Here is a 20059-nt window from a genome sequence, read left to right on the forward strand (position 1 = left end):
GGCCCGGTCCTACCCGGACCCCCAGGTGCCGATAGGCGGCTCGGGGAGCCCACCTCCAGCCTCTCCTTCTTGTTTCTGGGGCCCGGTCCCACCCGGGGCCCTCGCGCCTCCACATCTTCATGTTTGGGGTCCCGGTCCCACCCGGGACCCCCACATGCCTCCGAGATGGGGGGCAGCCTGGGGAGCCCACCCCCGGCTACCGCCGCCAGCTCCCCGCCCGGCCAGCACCCTCGCATGCTGCTGCGGGAGCCGCACAACTCTTCTCTTCTGCCCACTCCAGCGGGCAGACATGCCGCATCCTCCATGGAGCGGTTCTTCGGGGGGAGTGCGACGGCAATTCCCCCCACCTTCTCCACCCTCCGGGCCCGGGGATGGGATCCCGGGCCCCCGAACATCTTCGGGGGCAGCACGACGGCGCTCCCCCTCACTCAGCATCGGTGGGGGCCAGGGTGGGCTCCTGGCCCCCTGCCAAGGGCCACCTTCCCGGGGAGCGCGACGGCGCTCCCCCTCCTCCTTTTTCAGCGGGGGCCAGGGTGGCCTCTTGGCATCCCGCGGGGGAACCTTCACTGGGTGCACGACGGCGCACCCCGACTTTCCTTCCTTGGGGGGCAGCCCCCGGGACCTGACCCACCCCGGGGGCAGTTTCCAGGCCGGCGGCAGAGCCCCACGTGCTTCGTCATCGTTCCCATCAAAGGTCAAAGGTCGTGTACCTTCTGGGGGGCATATCTCAGCCCCCAGGGGTACGATCTCCTTCATTTTTGCGTCCTCTTGCTCCTGGTGGCGCCCCCCAGCCACTGAGAGCCCTCTCCTTCGCCCTCCAGGTCTCCAAGAGGGTGCCTTCTGCAGGGAACGGTCTTCACTGGCTCCCTGCGCCAGCCTTTTGCCTGGCTCTCCTTCGGGGCCTCACTTCTCCCTGCGCAGAGGCCACTGCTCCTGCGCACCAGTCCTGGACTCTTCTTCTGGTGCTGTTTGGGTCCTGGGGGCAGTCAGGGGGTCTTTCCTTCCAACTGCCAATTGCGCCAGGCTCCAGCACCTTCACCCTCCGCCGACCACACCCCAGAGAGAGCTTCTCTTCCTGTGCAAGCACTTTTTAAAAGTTGAGAAGGGGGCTGGCAGGAAGTCCCTGTTGGTCCTATCAAACAGCGACACATCACTTTCCTGCCCCTGCTCCCTCCATCTTGTCCAGCCTCTGGGTTTGTTCAAAATGGCGTCGTCCAGTGTCTCTGGCCACATGGCCTCTGAAACCCAACTCCTTCCCTCCTTGGTGCAGCCTGGTGCCTGGCACGCAGCGACAGCAGTTGATGGATTGGCCTGCAGCCCCACCCATCTTCTCTCCGTGGAGAGGAGGCCCTAGCTTGAGGAAGAAAGGTTATCAATCCACCCATCTGAGGTCAGCCCTCAGCCTGGGTCTGATCATGTCTGGCTCAGAGAAATATGACAGTTCTGGATGACCCAAAAGCAGTACAAATATGACTTTGGACTCCGCAGAATACTTCTTTTCACATTTGCTACATTGGACTTAAGTGCGTGTCTGGAATCTGTAGGCCTAATTGAAGTTAATCTAGCCATGGGCACCACATCCCCATAGGGGAATAATAAAGTGAAAACACAGTAAAACACACTGACTTTCCCTGGCATGTTTCTTCCATCCTGAGTTCACTGTGGGTGAGTCCCAACCTATGAGGCTCCCCCACAATAAAAGCTCAACAATTAGGTGCTCAAAAAGCGAAAAATCCGGGCGGCCCATAGTGTCAGAACCACCTTCTAACACACGCCTCGCCCAGCTGATTCCTACAGGGAAGAAGTAGCCACTCTACATGGGTACAATTCCCGTAGTCAGCGATAACTAGTTATAAGGGGTTCTGACCAGACCCCCCTTACTGACCAGTTATCCGCTCAGACCACCTACTCCTCCCATCCATGAAATCTCCACCCATGACAGGGATCCCAGACTACCCTAAGAACCCTCCGGGCTCTAGGTTAGATACCTCTAGGTCACTCATGGTCTGCATGGACTCAGCCTAACTAGGCTCACCCTTGCCCTTGGGCATGCAACACTATGCCTACCACTTCTCTGGACAAGGGTACAGTGCCTCAGCACCGATGCAGTCTTCCGGGATAGGTCTAAATCCCATCCCCTGGGTCACTAGCTGGTCTCCCTTCCAGAGTTTGTTCCAACCAGTACCCTCTCTCCGTTTGGTCCTTGCACCCCAAAGATGCAACCTCTCTGGACCCTCACCCTCAGCCTGCTGCTGAGGTCATTCTGCTGCCACCACCCTTTCGGGATGACTGTCTTCCCTAAAGAAAGCACAGCCACTTGTGCTTCCCCACACAGAAAAGCACTCTTTGGCCACTGGTCTGGCTCCCTGATAGGACCTCAGACCGGCTTCACCACCACACTGGCAGTGCCAGGGAGGAACACTGAGGGTGCCTCATCAGACATCCTACAGCTCATTCCCCCCGTCAGTAGCTCCACATGAAAACTACCCCTGGAACCTAGACCCCTTCCTTGTTCTCCGCTGCGAGAACAGGGCCTATGTACCCTTCCCTCCGAGAGGTGCGCTCTCCTCCCGGAGTACTCTTAGAGAGCCTGTGGGCCCCGAGTTAGCTAGACCCAGGCCCACCTCTCATGGCACTCCCTGGTCTCCCTGCAGCGCCTTGGGAGACCGCCCAGGGACCTACATGGTCACTAGATGGCCTGCACCACCCCTTATGAAGAGCAGGGTCCCTTCACTTAAGATAGGCCCCACCTGCCTTCAGGGTAGTACTACCACTCTCAGCCCGGGACCCCACAGATCCCGACTAGGCCTGCACCACCCCTTCATGAATCAAAGGGTCCCTTCCCTTAAGATAGGCCCCACCTGTGTTCAGGGTGGTACTACCTGGCAGAAGTCCACCTCCTGCCTCGACTAGGGGACCACCCCCATGCTTCTGGTCCAGGGGTTCACGTCCCACAGGGCCTACCTGACTGGTCACCAGCCACCCGACCCTGACACCTCAGGGTCCACCACTAACCCTTCACCTGGAACTAGGAAGCACATTGCCCCCACTCAGATCTCCACTGGGTCAGTTACCTAGCCCACCTAGGGTACCTAGGGGCTACCACTACACACCATCACTCAAGAACTACCCTCCTTGGGGGCCACCCACTTCCAGGGGCCACCCCTGGGATGCTCACCTCCCCACCAGTTAACCTGGGGGACCTGCTGGACACTCAACTCTACCACACCCTTTTCCCACCGTGATGTAGGTATCAGATGCTGCCCCTATCTCTTGAGGAGACACCCTCCTCATGCAGGTATGGTGTATGTAGTGTTAGGGTTCAAAGGTGCACAATGTGGCTTAGAACATTGGTATGCAATAATTTCCTGGAAAGCACCATCCCGCTAGCACATGCTAATCAACATAGCGCAGTCATATCAATACCGTTTACATTTAAACCATAATAACTTCACATGACACATATGGGCGCTGGGCTTTCCTTTCCCATACCTTTAGTTCACATAACCAAAACTTTGAACCCTTCTCCGAGCATTGCGCTTTTCCATTTGCTCATTGCTGCATAGGTAATGTGTGGCAAAACTGGACTTATTTATCAAATGCTATAAATGCACACCAGAATGGGATACTATGTTTCCCGCCGCTAGACACCAATGTTGGAAAACGAGGCAGCATCTGTGAGGCCTGCACAAATAACATGACTACATTTGTCCTTCACTGGGAACCAAACATCCAATTGTAGCGCCTGACTCTCAGAGGGTAGCGTTGCAGAGCAGTCTGAGGCTTACTCAAGGGAGGTAGTGTGGGCTAGTAATCGCCATTTGCAGTTGCACAGAAATAACACTCAATAATTGATTGTGCAGTCTGTACTTTGCTTTATAAAAGTAAGAGTACATTTATTTAGCACACACACTACTCAATCCCATGCACCAATTTACAAATATACATAAGCTGTTGGAATTACTTTGTGACATTGCCTCACACCTCCACCCCTCCCACAGGGGGGATGGGGTCTAGTACCACCACTCCCACGTATGCACATCAACTTGCCCCCAATGCAGTTAGTTAAACATAACCTGGAGCGAGGGCCCTGCGCACTGGCACCATCCCAGTGGCGACCCACCCCATTACCTTAACAAGCATTAAAAAGGGGTAACCCTGCCTTGGGGACACATGACCCTGACTGAGCATCTCCTGCTGACCATAAAGTATGCACCTCTATATCTTAAGGGCTAGCAGTCTGGGGTCTTCACCTAAGCGCAGCAGCAAGAATCCATGTCTACGCACACTTTAGAATGACAGTATTCGTTACCTTAGTTGATCATTTGAATGCATTGCAATTACCGCCCCTAAAGGCATCACAGATGAAATCACAGGATTACGCATATGCAGCCAGACACCCTAGCAGGACTCTCTGACAAAATAACCCCACTTGGCTTATGACATCACCTTACACCAGCACATCACATTAAACAACTGAACTTCAGTCCCTCTGAAAGAAATAACCATTAGTAAATGCATTTCGGTGCAGTTACACCACTTCACCTCCAGGGAATGCCCTTCTCCAGACATCCCCAACTCAGCCCTTCACTCCATGATGCACTTCGACGTACACCCTCAGCTGTAGAACATAAGTCCCAGCCCAGAAGGTGATAAATGCTGGCTGAGCCCTTGAGGGGTTATTATTTCAGATGCCCCAGGAAACTTATGGGGGGACTGTTCTCCTTTCTGCTGGGGAAGGCTGCGGTGCTCCTGCATCCCCCATGCACTTCCTTTCACCCATGAGGGTGACCCCCTCCTCTGGGGGCCACCAGGCACCAAAAACGAGGTTCTCCCCATGCCTTGCAAGGTATTATGGGGCGCTTAGAGCTCCTTCCTTTGCATAATTGATGAGCGGCTCTCCCGCTGTGCCGGGGAGAGCCGCGCTGGCGGTGCCGGCGGCTTCGCCACATCTTCTTCCTTCGGTGGGGGGCCCGGTCCCACCCAGACCCCCAGGTGCCGATAGGCGGCTCGGGGAGCCCACCTCCGGCCGCTCCTTCTTGTTTCTGGGGCCCGGTCCCACCCGGGTCCCTCGTGCCTCCACGTCTTCATGTTCGGGGTCCCGGTCCCACCCGGGACCCCCGTATGCCTCCGAGATGGCGGGCAGCCTGGGGAGCCTACCCCGGCTGCCCCCGCCGGCTCCCCGCCCGGCCAGCACCCTCGCATGCTGCCGCGGGAGCCGGCACGACTCTTCTTGTCTGCACGCTCCAGCGGGCAGACACGCCGCATCCTCCATGGAGCGTTTCTTCGGGGGGAGTGCGATGGCACTTCCCCCACCTTCTCCACCCTCGGGGCCCGGGGATGGGGTCCCGGGCCCCCGAACATCTTCGGGGGGGGGGGGCGCGACAGCGCTCCCCCTCACTCAGCATCGGTGGGGGCCAGGGTGGGCTCTTGGCCCCCTGCCAAGTGCCACCTTCCCGGGGAGCGCGACGGCGCTCCCTATCCTCCTTTTTCGGCGGGGGCCAGGGTGGGCTCCTGGCATCCTGCGGGGGAACCTTCACGGGGTGCGCGACGGCGCACCCCGACTTTCCTTCCTTGGGGGGCAGCCCCCGGGACCTGACCCACCCCGGGGGCAGTTTCCAGACCGGCGGCGGAGCCCCACGTGCTTCGTCGTCGGTCCCATCAAAGATCAAAGGTCGTGTACCTACTGGGGGGCATATCTCAGCCCCCAGGGGTCCGACCTCCTCCATTTTCGCTGCCTCTTGCTCCTGGTGGCGCCCCCCAGCCACTGAGAGCACTCTACTTCACCCTCCGGGTCTCCAAGAGGGTGCCTTCTGCAGGGAACAGTCTTCACTGGCTCCCTGCGCCAGCCTTTCACCTGGCTCTCCTTCCGGGCCTCACTTCTCCCTGCACAGAGGCCACTGCTCCTGCACACCGGTCCTGGACTCTTCTTCTGGTGCTGTTTGGGTCCTGGGGGCAGTCAGGGGGTCTCTCCTTCCAACTGCCCATTGTTCCAGGCTCCAGCACCTTCAGCCTCCGCCGACCACACCCCAGAGAGAGCTTCTCTTCCTGTGCAAGCACTTTTTAGAAGTTGAGTAGGGGGCTGGCAGGAAGTCCCCGTTGGTCCTATCAAACAGCAACACATCACTTTCCTGCCCCTGCTCCGTCCTTCTTGTCCAGCCTCTGGGTTTTTTCAAAATGGCGTCGTCCAGTGTCTCTGGCCACATGGCCTCTGAAACCCAACTCCTTCCCTCCTTGGTGCAGCCTGGAGCCTGGCACCCAGCGACAGCAGTTGATGGATTGGCCTGCAGCCCCACCCATCTTCTCTTCGTGGAGAGGAGGCCCTAGCTTGAGGAAGAAAGGTTATCAATCCATCCAGCTGAGGTCAGCCCTCAGCCTGGGTCTGATCATGTCTGGCTCAGAGAAATATGACAGTTCTGGATGACCCAAAAGCAGTACAAATATGACTTTGGACTCCGCAGATTACTTCTTTTCACATTTGTTACATTGGATTTAAGTGCGTGTCTGGAATCTGTAGGCCTAATTGAAGTTAATCTAGCCATGGGCCCCACATTCCCATAGGGGAATAATAAAGTGAAAACACAGTAAAACACACTGACTTTCCCTGGCATGTTTCTTCCATCCTGAGTTCACTGTGGGTGAGTCCCAACCTATGAGGCTCCCCCACAGTAAAAGCTCAACAATTAGGTGCTCAAAAAGCGAAAAATCCGGGCGGCCCATAGTGTCAGAACCACCTTCTAACAATAGTATATAATACATAAATCTTATTTACATAGTGTATAAGTAGAGGAGTGTATGTATGTGGTTTTGTGCATATGAATGTGTAAGTAGGTATGTCTGATTATAAGAAAGTATTACAATATATTTCTCTAATAATCTATCTCATTTTATTGCTCTCTCTCTCTCTCTCTCTCTCTAGATAGATAGAGAGATATATATATACATGAATATCGAACTATACTTCCTGTGATAGCAGATATATTATGATAATGGAGTAAAAGGGTATACTTCAGCATAAAGTGCTTGTGTATATCAGCCCATATAAATACTGCCACTTCGCTATAAATATGGGGGTTGTATGATGGTACAACGCATGCCTGAACAATGCATGCCTCTACCACACAGTCTCTACCACTACCGCATCTTTAGAACGCATGCCTTTAGCACACATACCTTTACCACGCAATTTCATGGCAAAGACATGATGGGTAAAGGGGCATGCTAGCTAAAGATCATACCCCTGCCCCCTGCCCTGTAAACTGTCCCTTTTCCCCCTACTCTGAGCCCTAAAAAATAAGCCCACACCTCAAAAACTACCCTAACCAAGCCCCTTGCCCTGAGCCCTAAAAACTGTTCCCTACCTCTGGGAATTACCCGACCCAGCCCCCCACCCCCCTGAGGCCTAAAACCGTCCCCTGCACTGAGCCCTAAAAACTATTCCCTTCATCCCTAAACTACCCCTACCCTGCCCTTTAATCTGTCCCTTCTCCCCCTGCCCTGAGCCCTAAAAATTAATCCCTCTCTGAGCCTCTATGGAAGACCAAAGTGAGAAGCTGCAAAAGGCAGGGCAAGAATAGAGGATGACCTGTCCTTTCCGAAAGGAGTTGATGAGGGATTTCATCCTGTTCGGCATTATGCTGAATAAGGTGATAAGTGAGGTTCGGCTCAGATACCAGTTATTGTGGACCAAAGGGTATTCGGTGAATGGTCATACTCGACAGGAGTGCTTGACAACATTTCCAACTTAAATAAGATGGTTGAACTCGTGAAGAGATGTGGTGTAGATGCAGTAAGATGTGATATAAAGTCAGTTTTACAACAAATGGCAGAGCATCTAGAATAATTTTATCTATTAGAGATACAATGTTAAAGCCAGATAAAGTGGGCAATGCCATGCCAATGAGTTTCACCGTGACATGCAGTTTCTGAGACTTTCAAGACATTTCTAGATTGGGCAGAAACTAAAGCTCAGAAAATTGTTTCAATACCTCAATGATTTCGTGTTCTTAGTAATTGTGAAGTGGGGATGTGAGAGACTTCGAAAGAATTTGAAGATTTTACCACGGCTCTAGGGGTGTCCTTGCACCAGGAAGGTTGAAAGCCAAGCAATAACATTAATTTTCTTTATGAATGAAAGGGACTGCACTGCCTGAAGTCCAAATGAATGAACTAGTTCCGGAAGTGAAGAAGAATACAAGATGTGAGTGATGAGAGGCCAATCACTTTCTGAGGTGTTTGAACTTTGCATGCATCCACCTAGCAGCACATTTCACAAACAAATAAAAATGTAAATGAAAGGGTTGACTAAAACTGACCACAGAATAGAATTACAGAGAGATTAAGAAGGAACATGAAGGGGTAAAACATCATGCTAATTTGTCAGAGGATTGACCAGAATCCTGCAGCGCTAGAAACCAAAGCACAGCATTCTTGGTACTGTTCCAATTGAGGCTGGTGGTACAACTGTGTGAGAGAATTAGCACATCAGAGGTGTGAACTTCCTGGTAGTGGTCACAATAGTTTAAAAAAGTAGCAATAACCGATTGCTGGGTACTGACGTTGTGGGGTAAATGGGCCTTATTTTGTTTAAAGATGAATGTACTGTTTAGAATGAGTAGCTCGTGAGCTACTGGCAGTTGCCCAGTAACCTATAAGTAGCTCTCCTGTCTGAAGTCCAGCGTGCTAAATGATATTCTGTCACATTCGTTCTCATCTAAGCCAAAAAAACCTGGTTCTCAGAACTACAGTGTGTGAGACCTGCTACTAATAACAGAAGAAACAAGCAAGTAGCCTCTCCAGTATGGACCACAATGTTAAGATTTTTGTTACTCCCTGTATCATGGGACAATAGAGAAGCTGTGGATTGATATCAACTATGGATTCCATGAAACCAACACTCAAACCATTTATATGGGGCACCTCCTTCAACTTATACACTCACAAAAAACAGGGAAAGGGGGGATTCAATGGGACCAATCTGTCCCTGGGTGCTGCTTCTTTTCTGTTTTGGAAAAATTGAATGGTTTTTAATACTGCCCTCACACACTAAATAGTGTCATGCTTCATCATAGGGCCACATCTACATCAAGACGCAGACCAACGTAATTTGATGGAACGAAAAAATTGTTTTTTCTCAAAAATAATCAAGGGCAATAATTCACACCCTCTAACCCCATAGGGATCGGGATCCTCTCAACACAAAACAATAATTTAAACTACCTAAGAGAATGTTAAAAACACTCTTTATTCTTAACTTCTCCTGGCAGGGTTAAAAACAGTATCTTGGGGGTGTATTAGCTGTTTAGTATCCGTACCCCCCTTACAGATAGTGTTGTTAGACTATCAACATGTTTCGGCCATCCTTGTGCCCGTACCGGGTCTCTTGGCCTTCTTCAGGATTAGGATCCCATGAACTTCCTTGGGCTCCTTATTACCCTCCCCTATTTAGAGTACCTTAGTTTTCAAGTATTGGTATGGGGATATTTTTCTTATTTTTCTTTTGATCTTCCCTCTTATCTTGGGAACATCCTATAATGGAAATACATTGATTTAGTCATTTCTACTCCCCTTGTTCAAAGCTCCCTACTTCACAAAAGATTCATTTTCTCTAGCTAGAAGACTAACAGTTACATTCATATGATTCACTGTGAGATCTTTGATTCTACACACACTCTCATAGGTAAAAACACTTTCAGAAAACAATTACTTTCGCATATCGCCAAGTGCGAACTTATTCAGCCTGTTCTGTTTCATACATGCTATTTTTAGTTGAGTTCTCTTACCCGGGTTTCATTGCATCAGTCTGAAACCGGGGTAGTGGTGGGAACGTCTCCCTTAATCACACTTTGTGATTTAATATGGTACATGATTAGATATTTATTTGTATTCCTAATCCCTCAGTAGATATTCTGCTTCATCTCTTAATACAGTATGCTTTATGTACCGTGTCGTCTCCCGATAGGGAGAACCATGCCCTCTCCCAACAGTCGCCACTGATATGTCATTAACAAGTGGCTTATTTCCTTAAGACTTTTCTCCCCTTTTGTCCTTCAACCCACATTTTCTTTTGTAAATTGTACAGGATATGTATTGCCCCCACAATGTTCCAATGGCTGCATCATTTGCAGGGCCGTAAGTACAACAAGCAGTCCCTACTTCCATGGCGTCATAAGATCAAGTGCATAACGATGCTGCATGATCATCATTCTCAAGGCACTCAACTCTTCCTTTATGGAATTGAATCCATCTTTTGTGGCATTGATCGATTAGTTCCCGTCTAGTTATTTGCAGCTATGGGGCAGCTGCTTTTGCCTGCACTACCTGTAGGACACTTCCAAAAAATCAGCTGGCTGTCCTTAACTTTCCTGTGCTCTTGGGGAACATCTTTCCAGGTAGCAGTGCCATAATGTTCTGCAGCTCTTCTCCTCTGGTAATAGTGCTACAAAGTCGTTGGACAGCTCATGCGGTGGTCACGTAACTTGGAAATATTTATTTACAGAAAGACCAATACTGCTGTGTGTAAAATAACCAAAGAACAGAGGCCATTCCAGTTAGGTGGCAACTGGGTGTATAGCAGTTCTCAGCACTCCCAATAATAGTCCTTGAGGCCGGAAGTGCCCCCCTCCATGTCTGCATTATTTATTGTGGTATTGCAGCTTATATTTTTCCCTACCTACATTGATGGAGATGTTCCCTCTGAAACATGAAGAAACAGATATTAATCTCATGACTGTCCCGGGGTTACTGCACCATGCACCCTAATCTATCGTGCAATATTATTGTCCCATATATGCGCACACTTTCCTATTGCATCCTGACTAATGTTAGTGCCATTCCATTGGGACATGACCCTACAGGAACACTCAATATTGAAATGCCATTGGTCATGGGCATAAGCTGATATAGTAACTTTGAGCCCTGGCCTACAGACACAATCTGGGGGCAGAGGGTTTATTAAATAATTATGCCTATGTCTCGAACCATTTCTATCCATTATGTAGTCTTGTGATGACCTATTTTTGGCTTCGCCCTATTTTGTTCTTAATATCCTGCCTATCTGTGAGGATATGTAAAATGTCTACTAGGGAGTCGTGCTTTTTGGCATTAACTCTAAACTGTGCTACCCTAAAACATGTTGGATGCATTTGGCCTTAATCCTACAGAGGTAAAGGTGTAAAAAACTTAAAGCTGTTCCCCGGGGTATTTCTTTAGTTGAGTGTAATCTATCTGATCCAGTGGCATGGGGTATCAATCGGCAAACATAGCATGATTCATTGGTGTCTCCTAATCTTATTTTAGACGTGTTGATACCACGTTATCTAACAAGCTAGCATGATAATTATGAGACACAATTCTATGTTTTGTCATTTCTCTGCGCAGGTGTGTGACATAGTGATTAGAACTTAAGCATGCTTCTCCATAGAAATGCAACACCTGCAAAAAGGCATAGAAGAAAAAATATTATAATAATACATAACTTTCTACTTGTAAAATCAAAAAATTGGCCCAAAGTAGAGGTGAAGGGGTCTTCACAGTTGCAATTATCTTCCCCCCTCTTTTTCCTTTTACGTTGCTGGACATGCTTGGCATGAAGCGTGGTCCATCCAAACATCTGATAGGTGGATCCATGGTTTCCTGCCATCGACTTTGACTGTTGTGGTTGTAGTCATTGTTACAAAGTAAGGTTCTTCAAACTTAGGCCCTTTTTTTAATGTAGACTTGATCTCCTATTTGTACAGCTGGGAGGTCAACCCCAGAGGTGGCATGCTTCTCCTTTTTCTGTTTGTCTGTTTGGAAATGAACTTTGCAGCCTTAATTAAGTGAGAGATATAGACATGCATTTCATCATTCAGAATTTCAGTTGTACTTTCTGCTTGTACCTTACATCTAGTGGGAGGTATTTGCGTACATATGAGTCTTACTGTCACCATCTGATGGGGAGTTAGGTGATGGTCAGAACTAGATGTGTTCCTAAGATATAATAGTGCTTGTGGTAAACAGTACAACTACTTGTTGTGCAATGTGGCACGTGATTTGCTTATCTTGTTCTTCAGCAAGCCATTAAGGCATTCTCCAAATCCATTACTCTTGGGGTAGTAAACGAAAGACAACTTATGCTTTATCCCCACCATTGCTGTGCGATGTACAAAAATAGATTTAACAAAATGTGTACCATTATCAGATTTAATCCCTTCTGGAATTCCATAGCTGGAAATCACCTCATAATCAGGAAAGTAGCAGCTTACTTGGCAGCATAATGGACACAGGGTTCTGCTTCAACCCACTGAGAAAAAGGACAAACCACAACTATGAGGTAGCAATAGTTGCTACATCGATCAATCATATCAATAAAATCAGTATGAAGAGCCTTATAGGGACCTAGTGATCGTGGTATGGTAGAATTAATTACCTTCAATGTGGGGTTTGGGGAGAATGTTTGCAAATGGTACAATTATGAATGTACATAGTAATCATATCATGCAGGTTAGGAACAAACCAATCTTATTGTATCTACGTAGGCAAGTGATCTCTTGAAATGTGTGCAGGTAAGTGCCATTGATCAAGGGCTATTATGAGTTCAGCCTGAGGCATCACTGGTTTACCTGAGGGCATTTATCAATAGATCAAATAGTCCCCTGACTGGGAGCACTTTCTAGCCGCGCCTCCCATAATTGCTTCTCATGCAGTGGGGCATCTTCCTGTAGTTCTTGAAGATGTAAACATGCTATCTCAGCACACTGAGGGGTAATAATACCTGTGGTAGTCTTTGACTCAGACTCATGCGGCAAGGCGGTCTGGGCCTCAGAGACTGGGATATATTGTGAACCTGATGGTACAGAAGAGGGTGTGTGCCTAGCTATGTCTTTAGCCACCCAATCTGCTAATGCATTTCCCAGTGACACAAAGTCCTGTCCTTTTGGGTGTACTGTATACTTCACAACTGCCAGGGCTCATAAATCCTGTCTGACAATTAATGACATAGGGCCCCTATGATGCTACCTGTTCCTAAAATCAAAAAGGTATATATTGGACAGCCATTTAAATACAAGTCTCCCAGCTGTCCAAATGACAGCAATGTGCTGTATTCTCATGTCCTCACAAAAATCCAAAAAGGGCAATAAACCACTCATTACCTCCCTCTTTTCATAAGTGCCCTTTTGGACAGATGTCTTGAGCAGTTGTTAAAGATCTCTTGCTGGTGCTGGGAAAGAGTTCATTACATTCTATGAAAAAAACAGGCATTCCTAACCAGTCAAGATCTATCATTTGTAGTGTGATAAAAGGAAGATGCTTTTTCTTCAGCAGTTCACCCCTACAGCAGCCACCAGTTACTCATATAATGTGAATGCCTTTAAACATTTAAAATCATCTGACTAAGGAGAAGCAAATCTATGCCACCTCAAGGATAAATTCAACTTAGCTTTCCAATTTTTATTAACAATTTTACATGGTGTATACACTATTGACATATTGAATTTACTTGAAATTTCCTTAGAGAGTGCTATACCATATGCCCAGGGCCTGTATTAAATTTAAATTAAGTGCAATTAGAGTGCTCTTTGAAACCTGCCATTGCAAGGCCTGTGTGCACACTTTACTGCTACATTGACTTGGCATATGAAACTACTTGCCAAGCTCTGAACTCCTCTTTTTCTGCACATAAGTTACCCCTAAGGTAGATGCTAGGTAGCTAATAGGCAGTACTAACAAAAGGTGGGGCATCAATTTTTAAGCTGTTTCATGTCCTGGTTGTGTAACACAGAAATACATTTTTCTCTGTGAGGCCTATTTTTTTCCTATTGAGTGCCTTTTTCTAGGTAAAGTTAGTTTTAACATTACTATGTTAAAAGTATTATTATTTTTAGTATTATATAGCTCTAGCTATACCCAAAGGTATCAGAGTGCTTTATTTGTTAGAAAATGACATTTACAAGAGGTACATAAAACATGAACAACCATTCATACATCAACCATGTACATAATCAAACACAAAATATCTTCTCTGAAACATAGGACAATGTATGCAAAGTCAATTCTCTTTTTATATGGAATGCTTGACATTTCTGCCTTGAGTTGTAATTCTAATTTTTACCATTCTGGGAATACAATAATTAAAGTTTCACACATCTATGCTTTGTTACAGCTACACTTTCCATAGTAGCGCGCAACTACTTAACATATTTTATATAATTTACATTCTTACCTTTATCTGCAGGGCTATCTGGTGATGATTTTTTAAAACTTTTATCGCCTGCCAGTTTTTTAAATAACTTTCTAGTGGACTTAACATGAATTTCCTCTGAGATCCACTACTGTGAAATGCGCTTTTTACTCACAGTGTGCACTTACACCCTGAAGAATATATACAAAAGGTCTTCTACAGGGGAAAAGCTGTTAGGTACTGGATAAATGGAGTGAAAAGAGGAAAATTAACAGTTATGGACTACTCAGAGACATCACATAAAACAATTTTGCTTCTCTAATGCAGTAATGCTCTATTTTTCATATAATTGAACGAAACATTTCAAGGAAACATAGTGGCCCATTACTGCTGAAGACCAGCACACTATTTAAATGCAGTCATTCATCCATGACATAGCAGTACATACTTCAAAATCATCAAGCTGCACTCACTATACCCTGGGAGGGTTTCTTCTTCTGGGGAAAATCAAGATCCCATCCTGGCACAGGCTCTTCTGCAGTGGATTTTATAAAGCCTCCAAAAGGCCTAGCCACTTGTTAGTATTTACTGACATAAAGTAACTGAGGGCAAGATGTACGACCATAGCATTTTGCGACTCGCAAATTGTGACGAATTGCGAGTCGCACAATGCTATGTACAACAGTGTCTGAGACACTGTTTGCGATTCCCAATGGGGTTGCAAATTGCATGCCTCATAAATAGTAATGAGGCTGTCGCAATTTGCGACCCAATTGTGAACGGCTGGCACTTCCAGGGATGGTGGCTTGCTGGGGTCAGCAGACCACCATGTCTGGGACTGCTTTGTCAATAAAGCAGTTTTTTTTTATTGCAGCCCGTTTTCCTTAAGGGAAACGGGATGCATTTAAAAAATAAAAATGAAACTTTTCCGTTTTACTTTTGAGGTCAGGCAGTGGTCCCTGGGACCACTGCCTGTCATTAAAAAATAATTGCACATGCATTCACAAAGGGGAAGGGGTCCCCTGGCGACCCCTTCCCATTTGTGAGTGCTTTACCACCCTTCTGAGAAGGGTGGTAAACTGCAAGTGTTTTGCGACCACAATTGCTTTGGTTTTGGAGTCGCTAATAGGAAGGGGCGCCCTTGGAATGCCCCTTTCTAATAGCAAGTCGCTAACTCTATTTTGCGAGTCACAAATTGTTTGCGACTCACAAAATAGGGTTGGTACATGGGGCTCTTTTTTGCGGTCACAAACAGGCCTAAAAGCCCTTAGTGACCGCAAAAAATGGTCATACATCTGGCCCTTAGTTACTTATCAGTCTCCTGTTTCACTTCATCTCATCTGTGTAGGTACACCTCAATTCTTTATTTCACAACTAACTATATTCGAAGCATTTGAAAGGCAAGGTATCCCACTTCTGACACCATTCTGTTAGGGAACTACTTTGCACCCTTCCAGGGGCAAATTAATGAAACTCACCAGACACAGCAGTTTGCTCAGAAACAAAGTGAAATGTATTTATTGGTACCCATGCATCATTGCTGATCAGCAAGGAAGAAGTCAGGTCACCCACTGGTGATCTCAGCCAGTTTCTTCCCAGAGTGAGTGGTTTCTGGGTGTCATATACATTTTAGTAATGCCATGTCAGCATAATTATAATAAGGCACCAAGCCAAATATGGCTAACAGGGATCTGCAAGATCTGCACCATGACAATTATAAACAGATAGATATGGGCAGATCATCGATGGCTGGCTTGGCACTGTGTAAGCAAATTGCACAATCAGATAAGGAAACTATCATGAAGTCAAGAGAAGCAAAGTGACCGGTGGTTTAGAATAGCTGTTGAAGCTTGTCCAGGCAAGGTCAGACCGGAAGCCCTTTGGAGCTTGGGGCCTCATGTTAGTGTGATATATCTAAGCATCATATTTTTGTAGTGCATACATGTGAATTCATATGGATATATATATCTATTTTTCAACACTATTAAGGCTCTAAGAGATTCCTATGCATGATAGGGCTCCTGTATGATTTGAGAAAGCTCCTTCTGCTCCATCTCACAATACCTGAATGTACTGTAGTAGTTGCATAAGTCGAATCTGAATAGATCATGATAACTTTTCCTATTCCTTGCTTGAGGGCCGCTATCAGGGATATCAATTCTGCTGCTTGTGCAGAATAATTTGCTGGCAGTGTTAGCTGCTCAACTATGCGAAGTGTGTTTGAGGAATCGTGCAGCTGTGCTCTGACCGCCGCCACACCTGTATATCTTACTTCTGTGTCTTGATCGATAGTGGAGGATCGATCAACAAAATATAAAATACTACGGGGAATGGGCTACTCTGTTGCTTGGCTGGATTCATTAGGGACATACATTGCACAGTCGTGTGCATCATCTTCAAACTCCAATATAAGGTGAGAAAAAAGTGTTGTGGGGTTCACTGTATGGCATTTTACAACTTTCAATGATGGGAGTGACAGTATTACCTTGTACCCTGATACTCTGTGTGTGGTTAGGGTAGTCTTAGCCTTTGATGATGGAAAACACTGCATGTTCTGTATAGAGTGCCAGGGGTGCTCCCATTAGTTGCTTTTCTGTACCGCTTAGTCTGCAGTGGCGGAGACTTGTGCGCAATGTCCCTTCATTACTGAGTCCAACAGACCACTTGAAGTATGCAGTGGATTTGTGTCCTAAAGGATAGTTTTGTGTGAGGACAGCTGTCATCACTTGACCATTGCAGTGGCAGAAGAGGTATACCTCTTTGGTGTAGTCAGGGGTCCCTAAAAGGTGGGTGTTTACTATCTCAGTTTTCAATCTTTGGAACTTTTTCCTCCTTTCTGGTATCCATCTTATTTTATCATATCTGTCTTTTGTTTGTTTACTAGAGGTTCAATAGAGGTCAGCAGGGGTGCTATTAAGGTGCTTCAGGCAAAGACCTTCTACATCACATAGTTGCAGAGGACAAGGAACTTCGACGTTCCCTTAACAGCCATTGGTTCGGTCATTTGGCATATAGATGCTGCTCTCACAGGGGTCACCTATTGACTGGAAGCTGACAGTAATTGCCCTAGATAGTGGACCACCTCCTGACAACAATGAACTTGCTCCTTGCTCTAGTAATGCCTGTATGGTGGGGCAATGCCCTCATCTGCTTCTTTGGATAGGGGATACTGCCTAACCCTAGGCAAGATAGCACCCTCCTTTAATTTTATTCCAAATGGGGTGGCAATGCAGATAAGACCTACATCATGGGGACCGTTGGTAGTCAGAGTAGCTGGTACTTGGGAAAGATCCACATCTCTGACAGAATCAAAGGCTCTACCTGGTGTGGGGGTCCTTACTTCCAATTCTGTGCTTAACAGTATGTCATCCTGCAAAACTATAATCATTTTGTTAGGATCATCATCAAATAGTTGGTCATCCAGTATTTCCTTGATCATTTTACCTGACTCAGTGAATATAACATATGCCCATAGGATGTGGTAATGATCACAAGCTATCAGAGCACCATAAGTTGGTGTTATTTTTAAGGCCTCTATTTGTAGTTTCAACTCTTTGTCAGATATCTAAGAATCATGTCCCTGTCATCGGAAAAGGAACTCTTTGGGTAACTGATCCTCTTTTGCCAATAGCTCTGGTGTTTCTGCTACTATTGTGTATAGTGCTGTGGTAAATGCCTCTATATTAGTGGGTTGAGCTTTGATTTGATCTCCAGTAGATGAATCGACTGTTGTAGCCAAGATCCTGGAAGGGGAAATTCCTTGGATAGTCATGTTTAGTTTAGCCATAAGATCTCTTCCCAATAAATTAGCTGGGGTAGGCAGAGAAAATAGTAAGCCGTCATAAACATACCTTTCTCCTAGTTCCATCTCTACCTGCTTAGTGAATTGAACCCTTATTACCACCATAGAGAATCCTTGTGTGTCCATTGATCTCTTAGAAATTGAAAGATCTCCCTCTCAGATACAAGATCGAGTTGCTTCTGTATCTAAGAGTAATGCATTTCTCCTATTATTGATAGCTGCTGTCACAGTGAGTTCCTCATCTAGCCTGTTTGTCACTGACAATACTGGACACATAGGACTACTCTATAGGCATCTCCATTGCATGAATCCTCCCACATCATTTGTTTGGAAGAGATTTCCTCCTCTCACAATTACATCTCCTTGTCCACCTTGGGGTGGAGTACCATTGAGTTTGCTTGATAGATTTGCTGTGGCGGTAATTGTTGCATCTGAGACATTACTGAGTGCTGTGTTCTTTGTTGTGGTGGCTGGGGTACATATATTATTTGTGGATTTGCCTGTGGTTGCAATACTGCATTCCCTGGATGATTGTAAGCCATTGTCCTTCCATTTTGTTCAACCCATCTCTTGGTCCTGCAGTCTCTCATGAAATGTCCATTTCTATGACAATAACGGCATGTCTGATCCATCTTCTGTGGGCCTATCCTACACCTTCCTAAACCTCCTCTACTACTTTCTTTTGCCGTTGCATTATTTTGCTGCTGAGGGTACTGCTGTTGTGCAGTCTCTGGGACCTGACCCACAGATATTGCAGTCATCTAAGTGGTAGCTGCTACTACAGCCTCTTCCGCTGCTCTCGTCTTTGCTAGTGTTTGCTGTACTAGTCTGCTGCTTTCTCCGTTACCCCGTGCTTTTTCCTCTCTCGCATTTCTTTTTACAAAAGTGTACTATGTGTGCCTGTATCTCCGTCCAAGGTTAGGCTTCCAGTGCCACTATGTTGTCTAATTATCCCGCACATCAGAATGTAAACCCTTCTTTACAACATTATATAACAACCCAGTAAAATGACACAACATTCCCTGCTGTTACTTCCCAACCTAGGCCTACTTCTTGAATCCTTTTCTCTGTCATCCTGCTGAGTAATTGGGGCGGGGTCCTCATTTGGCTCCATTGATTGAGCCAAGGGAGACTCAATGTCTGGCCTATCAGGATGCATTTTCCTCAGCTGACCCCAGACTACTGTCCAAACCAAGTTAAATGTAGATCCATCACATATGGTTTCAGTAAGGATGACGTTTTTCACTCCAGATTTGTGGAAGACACTGTCTGTCTCATCTCCTATAAAGGAGTTAATTAGACTCTTTATGTCCCATATTGCCAGAGTGATGCCTACAGTTTATTTTTCAAAGCTCTTAATCCATTTTCCTGCTCCCTCTGTAAGTAGTGGTAACACCTTTTTGAGGCTTTCCTTATCCATTTGTGGCCAGGTGACGTAATGAGGTGTCTCAGGTCCCTTATGTATCAAGGGCAAGGGGCTGTACAGGGGTAAAGGGTTATTAGGGGTCATGAAGGCTGGCATACTTTTGGCACATGCGCAGACTCAGTCACATATATGGATACTCCCAGACTGGATATCCCTCACCAAAATGGATACAGTCTTCAGCATTTGCCATGTCACTTGGATCAAAGAACCTTTCTCTTGGCCATGGGCTCATCTGCAGGGATAGAACTTCAGTCCACCATGCTTAACTATCCATAAAGGATAAAACATTACACCAACTGTTGTCTCCTTGGGTAACTATCTAATTGGGGATTGAACTCTCAGCTGTGGTATTTTTCTGTGAAGCAGAGTCAATCACCCTGTGACCTCACAAGATCCTTTTCTGTGATATGGCTGACCATGCATTCCTTGAAACTGTAACTGCTTGAGCTCTGTCACTTGGGGTTTCATAATATTAGAGAAAGCACATTGCTCTCCTTCTCTAGTTGTCTTTATAAATATATTAGTTTGACTGGGTAACCCCATTGACCTATCCCTATGATCAAGATTGATGAGGGTCCTTTCTCGGGTGCTAATGTTTTAGCCGGGGCATCTATCCTCCTGAAATTGAAGTATTTCACCCATGTAATTTGCGTACTAGGTACTGATTCTA

Source organism: Triturus cristatus, chromosome 9, assembly GCF_964204655.1.
Source record: "Triturus cristatus chromosome 9, aTriCri1.1, whole genome shotgun sequence".
NCBI lineage: Eukaryota > Metazoa > Chordata > Amphibia > Caudata > Salamandridae > Triturus > Triturus cristatus.